This window comes from Zalophus californianus, chromosome 15, assembly GCF_009762305.2.
Source record: "Zalophus californianus isolate mZalCal1 chromosome 15, mZalCal1.pri.v2, whole genome shotgun sequence".
NCBI lineage: Eukaryota > Metazoa > Chordata > Mammalia > Carnivora > Otariidae > Zalophus > Zalophus californianus.
This window is the reverse complement of record NC_045609.1, coordinates 65,702,191-65,724,048: the sequence shown is the minus strand read 5'-3', so window position 1 is coordinate 65,724,048 and position 21,858 is coordinate 65,702,191. Positions and strand designations below refer to the sequence as shown.

The 21,858-nt window shown below is 41.1% G+C and overlaps 1 protein-coding gene across 5 annotated transcripts in view; it reads left to right on the top strand.

Annotated features, from left to right (window-relative positions):
• SORCS1 (sortilin related VPS10 domain containing receptor 1) overlaps positions 1-21,858 on the top strand; it is a 562,053-nt gene that overhangs the window by 227,391 nt on the left and 312,804 nt on the right. The window lies entirely within an intron of this gene.

Sequence of the window (21,858 nt, the reverse complement as noted above, 5' to 3'; positions counted from 1 at the left end):
GTTGGAGAGACCCTGGCTTTTGTCCTGGGGTCTCAACCAGTTACATATCAGTAAGCAAGCTTGAGGCCAACAAGAGGGGCTGGTTATTAGCCTCTGTATTTCAAGTCAATTTTATGCTAAGCAAGGAGCCAGTGTAATTTGGGTGTTTAGTGTGTGCTGCAGGGACAGCCGAGTTAAAGTGTGGTGGTGGCCCATCCAGGAGTCCAAAAGCAGAGAGCGAATGCTGTGCTTGGTGGAAGATGAATCATGCAGTCTGTGTAGCATGAGCAGTGGCCAGCAATAGGCCCTGGGGGAGATCTGAGGCTGCTTTGGCTGCAGGAGAAGACAGGACTGGGGAAGGGACCTTTGGTATACCACAGAAAACCACATAGAAGACAATCATTTATCCAGAATTATGAGGCTTTTCCTGCTCCAAGTTAGTCATCCTGCCAGAGTTTTGATACTTTAATTTGCAAGGATTCAGTGGTTGCAAAATGATATTTTTGTGCATACGATATGATGCATACTACAGGATTGAAGAGTAAAGTATAATTTTTAAAATAATTTTTGAAGTCAACATGTTTTAGAAACTATGTGTGTATTTTTTTAGTATAAATCTATCTCATGAGTGAGAAAATCATTGTCACTCTGCGTAGATCAGAGCATCTGAAGTTTGTTGAAAGCAGAGCAAAGATTGCAAAAAGCCTAGATAGTTATGAAAGTTACACAAGGAATACATTTTGCTGGTCTGTTTTTGCAGAAAAAGTCAATTCACCTTACAGTCACGTTACCTTAAAATGAAAACAAAACAAAATATAGTTAAATGTAAAAAAAAATTAAATGAGTAGAGGATTCCAGTATTCCTGTTCACTCTGGGGGATATCCAGCAGCATCACGAACATCTGCAGAAATAGAGAGCATGGTGGGCACCTGTTTGAACTGTCCTTCCATGCCACTCATCCTCTTGTTCTTACACTTTGTTTTCAAATTTCTCTTTTGCTTTTTGCATACCTTTTGGAACAGCTCCTACAAAGACGTATATAATATAGGTATTCTATCTATCATCTATCTATCTAACATCTATGTCTATCCATCTATCTAGTGAAGTTTCTGGGATTTTCATGATATTAACAAATGGCAGAGCCTTTGTTTTGATTTTGTTTTACCTCATTTTATTTTTTACCATATTGGACCATGGTATCATATCCAATAGGCTAAAAGATCCCTTTTAATCATTGATTAAGGTATCACATGCCTCTGTCATCTGGCATTTCTCACTGGAACAAATTTTTTTTAAAGATGTTATTTATTTATTTGACAGAGAGAGACACAGGGAGGGGGGGAACACAAGCAAGGGGAGTGGTAGAGGGAGAAGCAGGCCTCCCATGGAGCAGGGAGCCCGATGCGGGACTCGATCCCAGGACCCTGGGACCATGACCTGAGCCGAAGGCAGACGCTTAACGACTGAGCCACCCAGGTGCCTGGAACAAATGATTTTTAATTAAAATGTAGATGATCATTTTAGAAGCTTTTTCAAAAGAATGAGAACGTAAGCCATAGACTGAAAGAATGTTTGTAAAAGGCATATCTGATAGAGGTGTGTTATCCAAAATTTCTAAAGGGTGCTTAAAACTCATCAATAAGAAAAGAATCCACTTAAAAAATAGGCAAAAGATATGAACAGACACCTCACCAAAGAATATATGCAGGGGGAAACCATATGAAAAGATGCTCATCATCATCTATTATAAAGGAATTGCAAATTAAAACAACAGTATTCTACTGCACACTTTTTAGAATGGCTGAAATCCAAAACACTGGCAAAACTACACGCTAGGGAGGATTTGGAGTAACAGGAATTCTCATTCATTGCTGTTGGAAATGCAAAATGGCATAGCCACTTTGGAAGGCAGTCTGGCAGGTTTATACAAAACTAAACATAATCTTACCATATGATCCAGCAGTCTTGCTCCTTGGTATTTACCCAAATAAGTTGAGAAATTACATTCACAGAAAAAACTTGCACATGGATGTTTATAGCGACTTCATAATTGCCAAGGCTTGGATGCAACCAACATGTCCTTTAGTGGGTAAGTGGATAAATAAACTGTGGTATATTCAGACAATGGATTATTATTCACCACTGAAAAGACATGAGCTATCAAGCCATGAAAAGGGGTGGAGAAACAAACCTTAAGTACATTCTTCAAAGTGAAAGCAGCCAATCGGAAAGGCTACATGATTCCAATTATATGCCATTCTGGAAAGGGTAAAACTCTTGAGACTATAAAAGGATCAGTGATCACCAGGATTTTGGGAGGAGGGGAGGGATGATAGGTGAAACAGAGGGGGTATTTATTTATTTATTTTATTTTATTTTTTTGAAGATTTTATTTATTTATTTGACAGAGAGAGACAAAGTGAGAGAAGGAACACAAGCGGGGGGAGTGGGAGAGGGAGAAGCAGGCTTCCCGCGGAGCAGGGAGCCCGATGTGGGACTCGATCCCAGGACCCTGGGATCATGACCTGAGCCAAAGGCAGACGCTTAATGACTGAGCCACCCAGGCGCCCCCAGAGGGGATATTTAGAGCAGTGAAACTATTCTGTGAGATACTACAGTGGTGGGTATTTGTCATTATATACATTTGCCAAAACCCGTAGAATGTATAACACCAGGAGCTGAACCTTAATGTAAACTATGGACTTTGAGTGATGGAAGGTATCAATGTAGGTTTATCCATTATAGCAAATTTACCACTTGGGTGTAGATGTTGATAGCGGGGAAGACTACATGTTGGAGGCCAGGATATAGGAAGTCTTGTACTTTCCACTTAATTTTGCTATGAATCTAAAATTGCTTTAAATGAAATGAAGTCTATTAAAAAAGAAGAGAACTTAAAAAAATCTTTGATGATTCTATTACTTTTTGGTTTCGGCGCTTTGACGTTCTGGTCAACAGTTTTGTCTGTTTGTGGTGTTTGCTTACTTTTATAAGCCCTTCAAAGGGGAATTGGGGACCTGCCCAGATGACAGAACCTACTGGAGTCTTCATGTTGAGGTGAAGCTAAGTAGTTTCATCCTCCATGTCCCTTATGAGGCAATCCTATAATTCCTTGTTGAGGTTCTGCATTAGTGCTTAGTGGCAGTTGCATTTTGAGCACATGACACATGGAAAAGAAATAAAAACTTTGTCCTTGGCACAAAATTAAAGTGTTCAAAGTAACTTATACCTTTCATTCTTTCTTAAGCCCTAATTCACCACCTGAGGAGCCCGGTCTACTCAATACGACTGTCCATTTACAAGTGGCATTTTCAGATTCTTGACCTTATTATATATTTCTTAGTGTTTTCTACTTCTGGGACTTCAAAAGTTCAGCAGATCAGAGGGGATTTCTCAACTCTGTATAAGATAGAGCACACAGGAAAGCAATTTCTTAGATTTCCCTTGTGGGAGTAAGGTGCTTGGATTGTATGAGGTTGGACCCCAGAGAGAGCTTTTCTGGAAACCCAGGCAACACAGAAAGAAATAAGCATTGTTCAGATTGAAGTTGTAACGGGTAGAGAAGGGATGTCAGCCTGCTAACCTGGTTTTGTGTTCCTGGGCACTAGACCCTTAATGTTAATACTCACAGAGGGTTTATAGTTGCCTCTGAGTCTGCATAGTTTCTGCTGAGGGCCCAGTGTGATAGAGGTCATGGTTAAGTGTGAGGTGGACACTCCCCTCCCTTCTCAATCCCTGCTCCCCCCTCCCCCACCGTGTACTGACTTATAAGGCAAATGTTAATTGTAACCTGTTTCTGGACATTTACACCCTTCAATCAAATAGAGGAGTGGGATAGAGAATATGCAAATAGGCAAGGAGGGTGAGAGAATTTTGTAAGGTGGTACCTCAGAAGGTAGACTCTGAACCCTACCTTCTCAATTTTGTGAGGTTGGTGCCTGTCACATCTGCTGAGCCAGATAAGGATCAGCAGGCAGAGGCATTCAGTAGGACTCACATGTGAGGAGGTAGATGAAGAGGATGTCTCGAAAAAAGAGTTGTCAAAGCACTGAGTTATTTCTTGTCTCCATCACATGGTGGTGAAGGATTGCGCTTCAAGAAGGCTTCCTCAGTGTCTCCCCAAATTTGGGGTTACAAAGACTGGCACCTGACTCTTGATTGAAACAAAATGATTTATGGATTGTGTTGTGACTCCTGCCTGGGAAGTATAAAGCAAGAGGCAGCAACTGATGCCTGGGTCCAAGAGGGAGCTGCAGCTTTGGTGCCCTGGGTCTGGGGAAGTGGGATCATTTAGCAAGGACCACGAAGGAGGAAGGAGAGAGTGTCCCTGGTGTCCTCTTGGGTTCATTCAGCAGGCCTGTCCAAAGGGGCAAGGAGACTGCTTCTGACGGGGAGGTGGAAAGGGGTGGAGTTGGGCTTCCAGGTGACCACCAGCTGGGGAGAGGGTCTCCAGTTACTACTTAGAATGGAGATGCAACAGAAAGCCCAGGGGTCTGCCAGGAGTTTCATCCAGGGAACATTGCCCAAAGAATAAAATTTAAGGGGAGGAAGAAACAAAAGCATGTTTTAAGACACTAGTCATGCTTGTTTAACACTGTGGTTACAGGAATAGATGTGAATGTGGATGTCTGCCCAATCCCAGCGGGTGGCTGGGGCCCTTTACTTCATGCATAGTGACTGCCTTTCTCTTTGCATTGGCTCTTGTTCTCTGGCATGCAGTGGCCGGAGTATAAAACTCCTCTTCCGAGAAGTGATAGTGTAGCCTTTGAAGAGAAGGGAGGAACTTGCCACCTAGTCCCTAAACCTATCTAATATCATGAACAACCTAGGGGAGGAAGCATACAACTATTTTAAATGTGATTATACATGAAACTTAGTAATATACTAACACAGTCAGGTACCTTGTGAATCTGGAGCCACATTTAGCATGATTATATAATTTAGCTTTCAAACTGCAACGCTTTTGAGAGGGGACACTGTGAATAATCATGTTGAGACAGCAGGAACAAATGAGGATTGTCCTGAGTAAGGCAGTACATAACATGGGCATTCTACCCATCTTCTGTCGCTTCTGATCTATAGAAGAAAGAGGTTCTTTTTCTTTATTTTTTTCTTTTTGCCAGAAGTGAGAGCAAAAATCTTACCCTGCTTTTGTGTAGCTTTATGACATTTATTATGTAACACCATTAAGCATCCCCTGAACCAAGCAGCTCAGGGAATTTACTATTTATTCACTTTATGCTTGATGGTATTATGGGTCACACACACACCTATCAGAATCCAGCCAAGGCATTTAAACCAATATATCAAATTATGAAGCAATGTATATCTCTCCAGGAATCTGTACGTGCACCTGGTTAGGGGTCCCCGCAGATATTCTTTTCCCAGGCAGACCACGTTCAAAGTAATAGGGAAAAACAAATGACCACAACTGTCAGGATAGTAGTTGAAGAGTTAGTAAAATTAGGTGTGGTCCTTGTAAGAGTCAGTGGGATCAGGTTGGAAAGTATATAAGATTTAAAATCAGAAGACCTGGATAGAAGTACCTCACACTGGTACTTGCTGCATGAGATTTAGCAAATATTTAACCTTTCCTCATCAGAAGAGCATTGCTCCCTTTCCATCCACTCTTTATAAAGAGGTGTTTAAGTGGTCGATATTATAAAGGGCATTAGAATATGTATTATATTATACCATTTCCACGGTAGTCACTATGAAAACACCTGTTAGTTCTTTTTATTTGCCACTAAAATTAAGTATAAAACTTTTCAGCCTCACCTCCGCACCTGAGCCCAGATGTTGAAACTTCTGGTAAGGAGTAATCACTTGTTTTTCACTCTGGTCATAGATTTTAAACCACTGAATACCCTATTCATTTCTCTCTGTCCCTGTCTGTCTCTCTCTCCCTGTGTGTCTCTCTGTCTTTCAGCTGTTTGATGAGATCATATATGTGAGAATGCACAGCAAATGGCAAAGTTCAACCAGACCTTCATTATTAAGAAGGCACTTTGCTCAGGTGTTCTTGCATCTGGCAGAAGGCACTGAAATAAAGCAGGTGCAGATTCTTACGTCTCAGGAGGATGTAGTGAACAGGAAGATAAAAAATACAAAAGGCAATTACAATGATGAAAAGTTAATTGGTGAGTTCAGGGAATAGTAAACAAGATATAAATTCACCTAGTGTTCCAAGGATGTTCAAAATGAACTCTATCTATTGAGAAAACAATTACCAAGGAAGAAGTTAGCATAGGCCTCCAGCCAATTTGGCTACAGTCTCTAGCCCTTGAAGTGAGCACGACTTATAGGAGCTGTCAGGTATTTTTAGACATTTGTTGTGTTCCTTGCCTAGAGTGGAACCATTCCTCCCAGACTTTGCGGGACTCTTTAGAACTTAGCAATTGCCAGGCTGCTTTGCAATCCATTGATCAACCTTGATTGAATTAAATACTTAACCCAGTGATTCCCAGTGGGGTATTGAGGGGTGAATTTTTCCCACACATGATATTTGGCAATGTCTGGAAACATTTTTGGTTGTTATGACTGACGGTGGGGATTACTACTAGCATCTAGTATTTAGAGGCTGGGAATGCTGATAAACGTCCTGTAGTACCTGGGACAGCTCCTCATGACAAAGAATTACTGGGCCCATGATATCAACAGTGTGAGTTGACAGATGCTGGCCTAACCTTTCTGTGAACTTAGCACCATGGGAGTTTCAAAACGAGGAGGAAATAGGATCCCTGCCCTCAAGAGATTTAGAGAACTAATGCGGAGACCAGAGCAATATGTCCATTAGTTGAAATACTGCTACATCCAGAAATATTTACTGAGCCCGTACTATCGCCAGGGAATCTGCAAGGTTTTAGCATTACTAGGAGTCATGGTAGTACCTCTACCAAAGAAGCCTAGGATGTACTGAGGAGGACACATGTTATAAAGGAAAACATACAGCTTACTCACTGTATCATGAGGTAGATCATAATTGGAAGGGAAATCAGTGTTGTCCTTAGAATAAAGAGAAGGTTAGGTTGGGTGATCAGGGGAAACTTCCCTGGGAATATGGTATTTCAGCTGAGAAAGAGTTGGCCAGTGAGAAGTGAAGGTGGGGGAGGGAGGCAAGCAGCAGTAGCAATGTGGCCCAGACCCCAAGGCAGGCAAAAGTTTGTGGTTGTGAGTAATGCGGGTGGTTTGTGTGAGCCAGAACATGTAGATGGGGGTACAGTCAAGCCAATTAACCCAGTAAGAATTCAGGGAAGAGAGAGATAAATACAGCTAAGGGTCACCAGGGAAGATCTAGAGGAGAAAATAGGAAGTTGGTGGCAGGCGGGGTGTGTGTTTGGGGGAGGATCGACAGGCAGTATTTGGAGAGAGAAATAAGCATGTCTGGTTTGTAAAGGGAAACAAAAGAATCTGGCCTTCCTGGGCTAAAGCAGGATAAGAGAGATAGGAACTTTGACTTTCATCAGAGTGCTTTTTAAATGAGGTCCTTTCCTTGGTGACATTGTATATGAGTGACAGAAAAAAATGAAAATTTGGGGGAAAGTAGACCCTTGTTTGTAAAGGGATTAGTACAGGTAACTTCATGTGGAGGGACTCTCTAGCGGTGAAAGATCACACAGTTAAAAGAGGCAGATGGAATTGACCGATGGTGGGATAGAAGAAAATAAAACAAAACGTATTGCTATCAGCAGCCACTCACTTCATTCACTCAATAAATGTGTTTGAGTGCCTTTGATGCACTAGACCCTGGACCGTTTGGTGAGCAAAATCAGAAATGGTTTTCAGATCTCAGGAAATTTACAATTTAGTGGGAGAGATGCCACTAAAATAATAAAAATAATAAGGTATTCACAAAGTTAAGTACTGAAATGAATGGATATTTGTCTTCCTAAAAACCTGTAATTACAGGTTTCTAGCTAGACAGCAGTGACAGGGAAGACTCTTCTGAAAAAGTGGTGACCAAGAGGCACATACAGGTTGACCAGGTGAAGTGGGACTGAAAGGAAGAGCGGAAAGACCTCAGCTGTGGTAGTGGCATGTGGAGGGAAGAGTCATGGCCCCAAAGAACTGAAAGAACTCCAGTGTGACTGGAATAGAAGGGCTGTGGGTGGTAGGGAAGCTGCGGGGAAGATGGGGCGGATTCAGGTGGGGATGGGGAGAAATGGGCAACAATGCATTTTAGAAGATCCAGGAGCAAGTCCTGTCAACTCATGTAGGAAAATACTGCAGAAAACCGGGGAAGGGATAATGCATCCATTAAGGTCTTGATGGTGGAAACATGCATTGGTTTGTTCGTATTCAAGAAGTGTTCAGCAGTGGTTGGGGGCTAAAATAGAAGATTTAGGGATAAACCAGTTGAAGGAGATGGGAGTGTCAGGGATGAAGGCTGGGTGCCTGAAGTGCCTAACAGCATAGATAGTGGTACCAGTCACTGAGGGAGGGAAACTCTGCACCCAGACCCATTTTTGGGAAGAAGATTACAGATTCAGTTTTAGAAAAGTTGCTTTTGAGGTGTGTTTGAGGTATCTAAGAGGAGTTCTCACATGCAGGTCCAGAACTCAGAGAAGAGGTTGGGGCTGCAGATAAGTAACCACCCTGCCCCTGCTTACTTTTAAAAGCTGACACTCTTTCCCCTGCAGAGGCTGGTACCTTGCCCTATCTAAAGAACTAAAGAGAGTTCCATCTCTTTTATTTATTTTTGAGGGGCGTGGGGCAGAGGGAGAGAGAGAGAGAATCATAAGCAGGCTTCACACTTGATGCGGAGCCCCATGCAGGGCTCGATCTCATGACCCTGAGATCAGGACCAGAGCTGAAATCAACAGTTGGACACTTAACGGACTGAGCCACCCAGGCGCACAGCTCTGCTATTCTGAAGCGAGTCAAGGAGCCAAAGAGAGTTTAAATCCAAGCTCAATTGTTGAACACATGCTTCGGGGAGAAAGAACATGAAGGGTTAGAAATCAGATGTGCCAGTGTGAAGGGGGAGCACATCCACCTCACGTAATTTGGAAAGAATTGAGGTCTCACATTAGCCATTCATATAAGCCCTGAAGTAGCTGATTAATGCTGTGCTGGCTAATGAGCTAATTGGATGACAGGACTGTGTTTTGGAAAGGGATCTTCAAAGTTATCTAGACCAATGCGTGCCTTTTGCAGTTGAAGAAATTTAGGTCCAGGGAGGGTAAATGGCTTACCGAAATTCATCCTGCATATTAACAACAGAGGATGGCTACCATCTATCCCAATTTATTTCACTGTCCTACTGGGCTCTTCCCCTGAATTCCGGTTGTGAAAAGAGTGATGCAGAGTATTATTTCACTGCCTTGCACTTCAGGGTATAGATGTTGATCAAAAAGCCCCAGGCCCCTTTAGCTGAAGAGAAAGTGTTTTGTTGCCTTTTGCTGGCACATACTCATGAATCTCCCCCCGCAACTGAAATCCAGAATAGCTTAGATAATGATACGAACTTTAGCTACCCATTTAGCAGTCTCTTACAGCAGCCAGCAATTTTACAGTATTGCTGTCCCAAGGGGGGAAAGGGGGGGGGACAGTATAAGAAACAAGCTAATAAATCTGTTTTTAAAACCCAACGTCCTCCTCCCTCCCCCCAGCAAATGTTGTAAATTCTGGGCATTTATGATTTGCTTGAGGAAGCAAGCTCAGTGTCAAAAGTGTTTTAATAGCCTTTGATTTACTTTTTAAGTGCTTATTAGGATGACTGATGACAGTGTTTTCAAGCCAATCACAGACTTGGGAGAGACAGGAATTCATTGCTGTCTTCCCCTTGACTGGTGTGTGTTGGTTTGTTAGGTTTGGGGAGGGACTCACAAGCAGAGCAGAGACTCCACCTGCATTTCCTTTCCTCTGTGAGTGGCAGGACTCCACCTGCATTTCCTTTCCTCTGTGAGTGGCAGGTGTCTCTTCTTTATCCCTTTTGTCACCTAAAGGAATGTGGTTTGGGCACAAGGACATTCCTTAGGCTTCTGTCCCTCAAATGCCCAGTTCCAGAAGCCACCCACTGAGTAGGAATGGAGGGGCCTGCTCCCAGGGCTTCAAGATTTACAGGAAAAATTATCCCTCTATGTTAAGTCATGAATTCAGACAAGAACCAGCGTTCCATCTTGCATGCCTCAAAGTTCTACTGAAAAGTAAACCAGGAGGTTGAAGCAGTAATTGGCCTGGGTTTTCATTTGTTCAGGCCATAACTGCCTCACCACGCACAGCCCTGGCGGGGTGAGCTGTGACACCCCTCTCTCCTTAATAGACAGAATTAAGTTGCATTTCATCCTGTGCTCCTCCGAAACCCCAATGGCCAGAGTAACTGAGAAGGCAGTGGAAGTGGGCTTTTCAGATGTAAATACCATAGCCTCTGCATGAAAATCCATGAAGTCAGTTCCTGGGTCTTTACTTACAAGACATTTAGATGAAAAATCAGTGTATTTCAGTTCCAGCAGCATTTTTCTTCCCTCTAAATCCAGGCACAGTGTTCATCAATTTGTTTAATAATGCCTGGGGAGCCTCTGGTTCCGGCATTGAATAATGGACATTCCCAGAGCTTGCTGCTTTAAATACTTTCTAAATTTCTGTTCCCTTCTGTGCAAAAGGCAAATTGACAGGAAGGAGATTTTCATTTTTCTCATTCTAAAGAGAACTGACACAGAGGAATGTGTTTTAGTAATGACACCTGGCCCAAGAAAAAGACACTTTGCCAGTGTTTTCCCTGCATTTTTTTCCCCCTTTTCCGCTGCCCAGTGGCTTTGCCATTATAGCAGAGGCTCGAAATCTGACTGCCTGCCTCTCAGAATCCCTTATGAAGCTTTCAAAACTTCAGCAGCGCCGGTCCCACATTTGAGTGCCTGGAGTAGAATCTGGGTGCCTAGACTTTAAAACTCAAGGAGTTCAGTTCTGCTTGTGCAACCAGAATGAAGAACCCCCAAAAGATTATGCTGTCCAGAAGGGATTACACAGCTCTCATGCAATTGCATAGAGAGCAGAAGTTCTAAACCTTTGTGGACTTAGATGCTCTGGAGAGCCTGCTGAAATGCAAATTCTCTGGCCCCCAGAGACTCTGATTCCTGTAGGTCAGGGGTGAGTACTAGGCATCTACAGTTTAACAGGATCTTCTTGTGCAAGAAATAAAAGGATCATATCATGAGATAAAGTGGTGCAGGCAGATTGACAGGTGCCTTTGCTCTTATGTTTTGCCTGTTTTTGTGTTATTCTTGTTTGGTTATTCTGACTTCTAGGATTTGGCCAGTTTAAGCATAATTGGATTTCATTCCCACTTGTCTCCATGCTCAGTAAGTGCAGCCTTACTGTCTAGCCATGGTTAACCTTAAAGCAGTAGTTCCCAAGCAGTCTTAATATTTGAGGAACTGTTAATATAAATGGATCCCCGAACCCCTACGCCCACCAAGAGATCCTAGTTAAATCGGTTTGGGATGGTGCTCAGACTAGTATTTTAAAAATAATTTCCCCATGTGATTTCTAAGATGCAACCAAGATTGAGAACCACTTCCTAGAAAAATGTACAAAGCCCAGGAGCTCTTGGATTGGCCGAGAAATGCAAAGAGCTTTACTGTGACCACAGATACTGACAGTGCTGATGGGGTCAGGTCTTCCGTCCTTGGGGACTGCACTACCTGATACTGAGATCAGGATCCTGACTCCCTGATGCTGATATCATGAAGCTAATCTATAGAGAGATTAGGGCCGAGACTGTGTAACTTAAAAAAAAAAAATGTTGAGGGGCACCTGGGTGGCTCAGTCAGTTGAGCATCCAGCTCTTGATTTGGGATTGGGTCATGATCTCAGAGTCCTGGGATCAGGTCCTGCTTCTGGCTCCGTGCTCAGTGAGGAGTCACCTTGGGGATCTTTCTCTCTCTCTTTCCACCCCTCTCCCCCCTTGTTCTCTATCTTTCTCTCTTGCCAATAAATAATAAATCTTTAGGAAAAAAGTCAAGAGAAGGAAAAAAAGGACATGTGTAGGATTTGTTCTTATTACTGGACTCCAAGGGTGATGTCGATATCATCTGCTGTTGCAGTAGGGAATCCCAATGTGCGCCTGGCTGGGGGTACACTTGTTCATGGAATCCTGAGTGACACATCAAACAGGGAACTTATGGATGAAAGAAACTCTCTTTTCTTTGAAAAGCCTCCTTTTTGGTTGTTGAAACTAATCTATAGATATCGTTAGTAACAACAAATAGTTCATGGATGTCAACTGAAAATTAACACCATGTACTTGTCCAGTGCTTTCCAGTTTACAAAACCCTTTCACACACATTTTCTCCTTGATCTTTACAAGAGATCTGGGAACTGGACCCATTGAAGCAAGTGGGGTTCAGAGAATTTAAATGAGTTATCCAAGGGCACAGGATAAGAACATACCAGACAGTATTGGGGTGCAGGAGTCAAGTCTTGTGATTCTGCTTCCAAATGCAGACAGTTACAATAGTTGGGACATGGATAGACTTATTTAAAAATGTTAATTATTGCTACTTATTTTACAAACATGAATCAATGATTCACAGCACATCAGACCTATGATGTCATGGTTGTTAGCTTAGATCAGGTCCAAGAAAAATAGTTGAGTTGATTTAAAGAAGAAAAAAGAAAAGTGGGATGAATAATAGCACATGCAGTCCAGCAATTAGATGGAATCCCACTGGTGGCACACGGAAGACCTTGGTTGGGCCATGCTGCTGTAATCATGCCATCGGGGTGTGTGTGTGTGTGTGTGTGTGTGTGTGTGTGTGTGTGTGTGTGTGTGTGTGTGTGTGTGTGTGTGTTCAGACAATAATCACTGGATAAGTTAAATAGAGAAAAACTGTGCTGTCTAAAACTTCCTATGGCTTCCTTTACCTTCCATGGGAGACAGTTGTAGTAACTGATGTTATTGGTATCTGCACACTAATTGTTCCCTGCAGGAGAAGGAGTCAGGATGCAAACTCGTGCATGACCCTCTGTCTAGGATGAACACTAAAGAGGCTTTACTCTGTGCCAGGCTCCTGATGAGCACCTTTCCTGTGTCATCTCAGGTACACCTCATGGAACCCTATGGCTTGGTATCATATATATATCCTCCTATTGTATCTCCTTAGCTGCAGTTTATATGTAAAAACACTATGGCACAAGTTGTGCAGTAGCCTACCCTGGTTTCACACTGTAGAAAACCAGGCTCCTGGCCTCCAGAGCCCAATCCTCAACTCCTTCCCTGCATCTCAACCAGTTACATACTTTGCATATGAAAGGGGAGCAGGGTCAAATCTAAGTTTGCAGGCAGAGGCCAAAGAGAACAGAATTGTTCTGCATTATGTATTTAGCAAAACTTTTACTTTGTTAAAGCAGAATGATGTGGCTTAAAAAAAACATCCAGTAAGTAGGCATGAGTGAAAATTACTAAAGAACTTTTGAAGTCATTTTTCCTGCCATGGTATACAACATGGTTTCCTTCCCACTGTGCCAAGCAGACCTTAATTCCCCGCAGATCGGCAACCATATTGTAGCAATACCTGCACATGTGTTGTGTGGATACGTATTGTTTGGTCTGTGTGTGTATGTTGTGGTGTGTGTGTGTGGGGGGGTGTGTATGTTGTGATGTGTGTGTGTGTGTGTGTGTGTGTGTGTGTGTGTGTGGAGAGAGATCAAGCGAAGAGGACTGGATTTTACAGATGAGAGGCAAAGGAACGGTCACTAGAGGTCACAGGTAAAAGCGATGGAGAAAGCAGTTTGGAGGTGGAAGTAATCTTGAAAATGAAATATTTTGGAGCGTCTGGGTGGCTCAGATGGTTAAGCATCTGCCTTGGACTCAGGTCATGATCCCAGGGTCCTGGGATCAAGCCCCGCATTGGGCTCCCTGCTCCGCGGGGAGTCTGCTTCTCCCCTTCCCTCTGTTTCTCCCCCTGCTCATGCTCTCTCTCTCTCTTTCTGTATCTCTGTGTCTCGAATGAATAAATTAAAAAAAAAAAAAGAAAATGAAATATTTTGAGAATGCATAAAAATCTTGAGAAGGATGTGGGGGTAAAGAGATTAAACTGTTAACTGGGATAGACAAGCACACATTACCACCACCCCCCCATTTATACAGTAGTGCGTAGTCGCTAGAAAAGGCATATCTCCGTGTTCTTGGCAGAGGTGGAGTAGGGAGGGACACAGGCATGTGGATTTCAGAGTTGATATGATGCCCTGGACTGGGAACAAAGAATTCTTGTCTCTAACTGTGTGGACATGTGTGAGTCTGCATTTCTGTATTTCAGTTTCTATTCCTGAGCATATTTTCTCTGCCCCTTTCTTGCCACACTTTATATTCTCCTACTCTCTACCTGTAGCCACTTTGTAAGGAAAAGATGATGACTTACGACAAATGGAAATACGTTCTTTTCACCCCAGTGAAGTCAGCGAGGGTCCTCAGCATGAGAACTGTGGATTGAGGGCAAGCGAGGCATTCATGCAGCCAGCATAAAATTGAATACAGTCCTCAAAGACCATGTGTTCTGTGGAATTTCAAAAGGCTATGTCAGAGCCTTCTTCCCAGACACCAGGGGGGGCTAGTACCCTACACCACGGGAGGGAATGAGGTGGAGAGGGCAAGATGTTACTTGCCTAGTGGGTGCTGTATGATTAGCCAAGGTATGCATCGCAGGGAAAAGCTGACCCTGAAAAATGGCATACATTTCCTGCAAAGCATCTGAAGGAACAAGGAAGACAGGAAGGGTACAGGGACTATGAAGACAAAACAATGGAGCGCACGGAATGTTGGAGGGACAGGAATTGTGCAGCAGAGCCTAAAGACTTGTAGTGCGGACTTCAGTGGTTTCCATGGATGCAGGTTGGGACAATTCTTGAAGTTGTCAATGAACCCCCCAGGAGCTGACTAGGAGAAGCAGAGCAGTGCAGTCGCCTGCCTACCTGGGATGGCTTCTCGGGCCGCAAAGGGAACAGTTCTGTTGCAGGGTCCCTCCAGTGTTCAGGGTGTACTAGTGGGCCCTTGGGAAAGAGTAGACAGTGTATCCTACTTAAGATGCATCCAGCCTGACTCTCAGAGGGAACAAATTTAATTACACAGTGAAATTCTTCAGCTGAACAGCTAATGCAGAGAAGTCAACCCTGTCAACCATGCCAATCCAGAGAAAGGACAAAATTGATCATTGGAATAAAAGGGGATCAATGCTAAGAGCTCCTAGAAGCCTTCAGTGTTGATAGGCAAGTTATATTAGCTTCAGGTTTAACATCTGAATTCTGATAATTGTGTGTTCACAAAACTTCTTAGTACTACTCAGTGGTAAAAACACCTATTGCAAACATTAAACAATTCCAAGACGGTTGGGGAGTTAAGACAAGGAATACGAGCACATGCCCAGAGGTCCTCTGGAACTGTTGCCCGACAATGATGAGGGGAATGCAGGTACTTGGGTTTAATAGTAGATAAGCTGTCATGCTGGGGGCAGAGACATAAATACATATGGAGACATGTAAATCATGATTGCTGACCACTGCAGGGAGACCTCTGCCCAGACAAAGTGGTTGAATAAAAACTTAAGGTGGCATATTTTGAGAGAAAAATCATGGTACACTCATTACTTCCAAGGAAGGACAGTAGTCAGTGGCTGTTAATGAAGCTTTCCTAGGAAATTTGGAACCAGGACTATGCTTAAGAGTATGTATGAGTTGAGTTTCTATACATGAGGCATAATCTTTTTTGACCTTATTTGTAGATATTCCTATTTTATTTTTGTTATCAAAATGAAAATACTCTGATTACTTTTCTAATTATCAGAGTAACATTTATTTCCTAAATATTAGAAAAATAGAAGCACATAAAATCTGTATCTCTGTACACTAGGATGATAATTTTCGATATTTGTATATGTATATTTATTTCTATATATATAGGTACAAATAGGGAGCTGGTTTAATCATAGTACATTTGACCTATGTCCTTTTTTTTCTCATTTTAGTGTGTACTAATCATATTTCCACATCATTATCTTAATGTGACAGTATTTAATGGGTATATAAAAAATGTTTGCTAGTGTCCCCATTATTGGACATTAGGTTCTTTCTGATGTGTTACTATTATTTGTAATACTGGGATAGAATCTTTTGACCCCGCCGGGCACCTGGGTGGCTCAGACGGTTAAGCGTCTGCCTTCGGCTCAGGTCATGATCGCAGGGTCCTGGGATAGAGCCCTGCATTGGGCTCCCTGGTCGGTGGAGGTCTGCTTCTCCCTCTCCCTCTGTTTGCTACTCCCTCCCCTCTCCCCTGCTTGTGCTCTCTCTGTCTCTCCCTCTCTCCCTCTCTCTCTGTCAAATAAATAATAAAATCTTTAAAAAAAAAAACCAGAATCCTTTGACTTAGCAATTTCCCTGCTAGGAAATAATGAAGAAATCTTGTAAAGATTTGCACAAAATGATGTGAACAGTTATTCTCTGGAATAGTTGCACTGAATATACACCTACCTGCAAGTTATTTGAGTGCTTGTTTCCCCATACACTTGGAAGGAAGGCTTGGTGAAGTAGCTTTTTCTTTTTCTTTTTTCTTTCTTTCTTTCTTTCTTTCTTTCTTTCTTTCTTTCTTTCTTTCTTTCTTTCTTTCTTTCTTTCTTTCTTTCTTTCTTTCTTTCTTTCTTTCTTTCTTTCTTTCTTTCTTTCTTTCTTTCTTTCTTTCTTTCTTTCTTTCTTTCTTTCTTTCTTTCTTTCTTTCTTTCTTTCTTTCTTTCTTTCTTTCTTTCTTTCTTTCTTTGTTTTTCTTTTCTTTTTCTTTTTCTTTTTCTTCTTTCTTTCTTTCTTTCTTTCTTTCTTTCTTTCTTTCTTTCTTTGTTTCTTTCTTTCTTCTTTCTTCTTTCTTTCTTTTCTCTTTCTTTTCTTTCTGCCCTTTATAGTGTCTGGAGTCTAATTCTTTCTATATTATGGCAAGTTGGTCACTTGGCACATCCCTCAATCGTGTGCTCAGCTATTGATTTAGAGATGCCTTGGGATCCAAGCAGAATGTTGATTTCCATACTCTGGTCTCCCAGGTTTGTATTTAAAGCAGACTCACCTGTTATTACAACTTATAGTTGTTGAACCTAAATGTTTCCCCAAAGGGGAGAGAGGTGTTGATATGAGATGGATGAGATTAGGTTACAAGAGGATAGAAATTGACTTAGTTATAACCTCAGAGACCATACGAAGAGTTTACGATAAATTACGGGAGGTTACTGTTAATAAATTGTGAGATTGTTTTAAAGCATTCTGGAACTTTTAACTCTCAAATTTAGTGTTTCCGCAGTTGATAGTAGATTTGGCTGGCATGCATTATAAGTCATCCTTCTGACACATAAACACATCACACATGCATGCACATGTGAACCAGTGCTTCTTTTACGGGCAAAGGAAGTGAGAATCAGGGAAGTAGAGTAATTTGATGGAAGTTAGACGTGGATTATTGGAAAACCAGAGTCCTGAATGCCCAGGCTTGTTGGCAAATTTGTTCCCTCTTCCATGATAACTAACTGTTTTAATTATAAAATTACTTGGAGTGAAAATTACATATATATTTTAAAAATCACTCACAAAATAACCTTACTCTGTAGCCTTTTTTGAGGAGGGGGGAGGTATGGAAGAATGAGTAATAGTATATTACCTTTTAATAATCCTGCCCCATATAAGTTACAGGGATGAAAAATACAGCATAGAGAATGTAGTCAATAATATTGTAATAATGTTTTGTATGGTAACAGATGGTGAGCATTTCATAATGCATGTAATTGTCAAATTACTATGTTGTACACCTGAAACCACTATAACATTCTATGTCAACTATGCTGCAATTAAAAAAAATATTGCCCCAAAGTTCTAGTTTTTCAAATCTTTATTACATTTGGTAATACCAATTTTCTTAGAAATGTATTTATTTGACCAAATTTTCAAATATATCTACATTGAATAGAGGAATTCATATATTTTTTAAACACTGCATTTATCTTTTCCTTCTCGAGTTTTATCTCTTTGCTTTTCTATTAATAAATTCACCAGAGTCACATCTTAATGCTTAATATTCATATACTAATTCTGTTTGCCTAAGAAGCAACTCCTGGATTTATTGAGCAATTTTAATATTTTTCTTTTTTTTTCCTCTTCTCTAAGTCATCCTTTCCTGCCTTTATTTTTATGATTTCCTTTCTCCTGCTTTTGTTTGTAAAAATTATGGTTATTTTTTACCTTCTTAAATTTAATAATTACCTCTTTTTTTTGCTTTCATTTTAACTACTTAATTATTAAAGCATTTGAGGTGAAGCATTTATTTTAAATGCACAGTAGAGTTGTGGTATATCCCATGTTTTGATAATGGTGTTTGCATTTTCATTATTTTCTAATTAGTCTCTAATTGTAGTTTTTCCTCTTTCATTCAGTGCTTCTCTTTGGAGAGTGTTTTTGGTTTCTTAGTATAACATTGCTCTTATTTAAAAAATTATCTAATAATCTCATTTTACTTCTTGAAGTTAGCAAGTTATATAGCCCAATATAGAAGTCACAGGTCCCACCTCTCCTCTTCATTTTACACCAGATGTCTACATCCAAGTTGGCCAACAGGGGTCCACTCTGTTGGACCCATCTGTGAGATAATTAGGTAGGCTTTTTCCAAATTTGGCATAGTTCAGCTATAATCTTATTTTCCCCTTCTATGGCTGTGCATCTTTCCATGATTTTATGGGTTTGTCCAAAGGAGGGGAGAGAGATACGGATGCCACTAACTGTTCTATCAAAAACAGTTAATGATCTATTTCAAGTCTCAGTGTAAGCACTCAGGATGCTTGACTTCTGCTTTCCTCTCAAGCCCCAGGGTCTGAATTGTCTTACCACTAAACTTCTGTAGTCCTTAGCTGCATTCCTCTCTGGCATGTCTCGCTTTTCCCCTTTCTGGGGCTAAGCCATTGAATATGGATCTCCTCTTCTCCATTAGAAAGTAAGCTCTTAGAAGGTATTCTTACATATTCTGGTTTCTTTTATATGTCTGAAGATAGACCTGAGCACATACCATGCACATAATAAACTCCGAGTAAAGTTTTTTGTTTTAAACTTTAAATCTTGAGACCAAGTTTAGATTCTAAAATTGATGTAAATCTACTTGATTTGGCAAATTTCAGCAAATTTCATGGCCGCCTCTGAGACTGGTGGAGAAAGGCAAAGCTGTATGTATGCATTTACTGTATGGCGCATTTCCCTGTTTTCAACTGTTGAAAATATTCCGAAGGAGAGATTTAAAGGAGCTGGATAATATCCACGAGCCCAGTAGCAAATATGTGAACTTTGGCAATGCTGATTCACTTCTCTCTGCTTCTTCCATAAGCAAATAGAAGCTATGTTTTCCTAGAGCTACGACTCCTAACTCCTAGACTCTGCGTTAGGGCTAGGGGAAGAAGGGTGATTTTTCTAAGTTATTACAAGGCAAACAATGGCAAAGATGCAAACCCCATCACTCCTCTAGGAGAAACCACAGTCAGCTGGCAAATAAAACCATCTAGTCTTTTGCAAACCATGGATGTACATTATAGGATTTATATACAGCTATCGTCCAGTCCCTAAGACAAAACCAAACAAATGAAGAAAGGAAACCTTTTCCCAAGCTAATGAGGAATCTCATAGTAAGTAGGATTTGATTTCTTTGTCCCACTGAGAAGGTTGTTATTAGTGTAATTTAAAGGTAATTAAAAATACATTTGGTTTAGCTGTTACTTTCCCTTCAAAATGTCCATTCTTTCTTGTCTCTGAGAAAGTCCTGCTGGGTCAGTTTGATCTTCCAGAATAAACAATGTTCATTAATTTACAGAAATTTTAGGCAAAAGCATTAAGAGATGATGGTGTGGGAAATCACCACAGAGCCAAATCAAAACAGGATTGTTTTGGATTGTATTATTTTTTAATTTTCTAACAGTTATTCTGCTGCAACTTTTAAGAAATGACAAGAAGCAACTGGTATTCACAGTGAACCTCTTTTTTTCTCAATTCAGGAAAACAGTTCATTATCAGATACATGACCTTGGCTTTGCTGCTTTTTATAAAGCTTGTCAGTTGTTCCCTAATTGAAATTACAGAAACAAATGACTTCGTTGGGGTCCATGAGCCCTGAGAATTCGCAAATACCCATTAACAAGACTCTCCAGTGGTGGATGTTAGGATTGAAAATATTAAAACAGAAGGAGAAAGGAGGCATGCAGCATGCAAACTTGGGGGATGAATTAGACAAAGGGAACACTACATGAATTACTTTGTTTATTTCACCTGTTAGTACTTGTTCTTGATTCAATGCCTAATATCCTGTTATACAGGGATAACCATCCATAGATTCACTTTCCAGACATAGCCAATCCAGATATTTTAAAATAACTTCACATAAATATAAATATTAGGCATATGTATTAGAGAAAGTTTGGAAATTTCACAAGAGTTGATAAGAAAATAAGTCACCCATAATTCCATTGCCAATTATAATAATTATGAATCACTTGATGTTTTCTTCCTGTCTTTTTAGAAATTTTTTATTGTTATGTTAATCACCATACATTACATCATTAGTTTTTGATGTAGTGTTCCATGATTCATTGTTTGTGTATAACACCCAGTGCTCAAGGTAGAACATGCCCTCTTTAATGCCCATCACCAGGCTAACCCATACGTCCACCCCCTTCCACTCTAGAACCCTCAGTTTGTTTTTCAGAGTCCATTGTCTCTCATGGTTTGTCTCCCCCTCCGATTTCTCCCCCTTCATTCTTCCCCTCCTGCTCTCTTCTTTTTTTTTTCTTCTTAACATATATTGCATTATTTGTTTCAGAGGTACAGATCTGTGATTCAACAGTCTTGCACAATTCACAGCGCTCACCATAGCACATACCCTTCCCAATGTCTATCACCCAGCCACCCATCCCTTGCAACCCACCCCCACTCCAGCAACCCTCAGTTTGTTTCCTGAGATTAAGAAGTCCTCATATCATTGAGGTCATATGATACATGTCTTTCTCTAATTGACTTATTTCACTCAGCATAACACCCTCCAGTTCCATTCACATCATTGCAAATGGCAAGATCTTATTCCTGTTGATGGCTGCATAATATTCCATTGTGTATATATACCACTTCTTCTTTATCCATTCATCTGTCGATGGACATCTTGGCTCTTTCCACAGTTTGGATATTGTGGACATTGCTGCTATAAATATCTGGGTACACTTACCCCTTCAGATCCCTACATTTGTATCTCTGGGGTAAATACCCAGTAGTGCAATTGCTGGATTGAATGGTAGCTCTATTTTCAACTTTTTGAGAATCCTCCATACTGTTTTCCACAGTGGTTGCACCAGAAAGCATTACCACCAATAGTGTAGGAAGGTTCCCCTTTCGCTACATTCCCGCCAAAATCTGTCATTTCCTGACTTGTTAATTTTAGCCATTCTGACGGGTGTGAGGTGGTATCTCATTGAGGTTTTGATTTGGATTTCCCTGATGCCGAGCCATGTTGAGCACTTTTTCATGTGTCTGTTGGCCTTTGGATGTCTTCTTTGGAAAAATGTCTGTTCATGTCTTCTGCCCATTTCTTGATTGGATTATTTGTTCTTTGGTTGTTGAATTTGATAAGTTCTTTATAGATTTTGGATACTAGTCCTTTATCTGATACGTCATTTGCAAATATCTTCTCCCATTCTGTCGCTTGTCTTTTGGTTTTGTGGACTGTTTCTTTTGCTGCACAAAAGCTTCTTATCTTGATGAAATCCCAATAGTTCATTTTTGCCCTGGCTTCCCTTGCCTTTGGTGAGGTTTCTAGGAAGAAGTTGCTGCAGCTGAGGTGGAAGAGGTTGCTGCCCGTGTTCTCCTTTAGGATTTTGATGGACTCCTGTCTC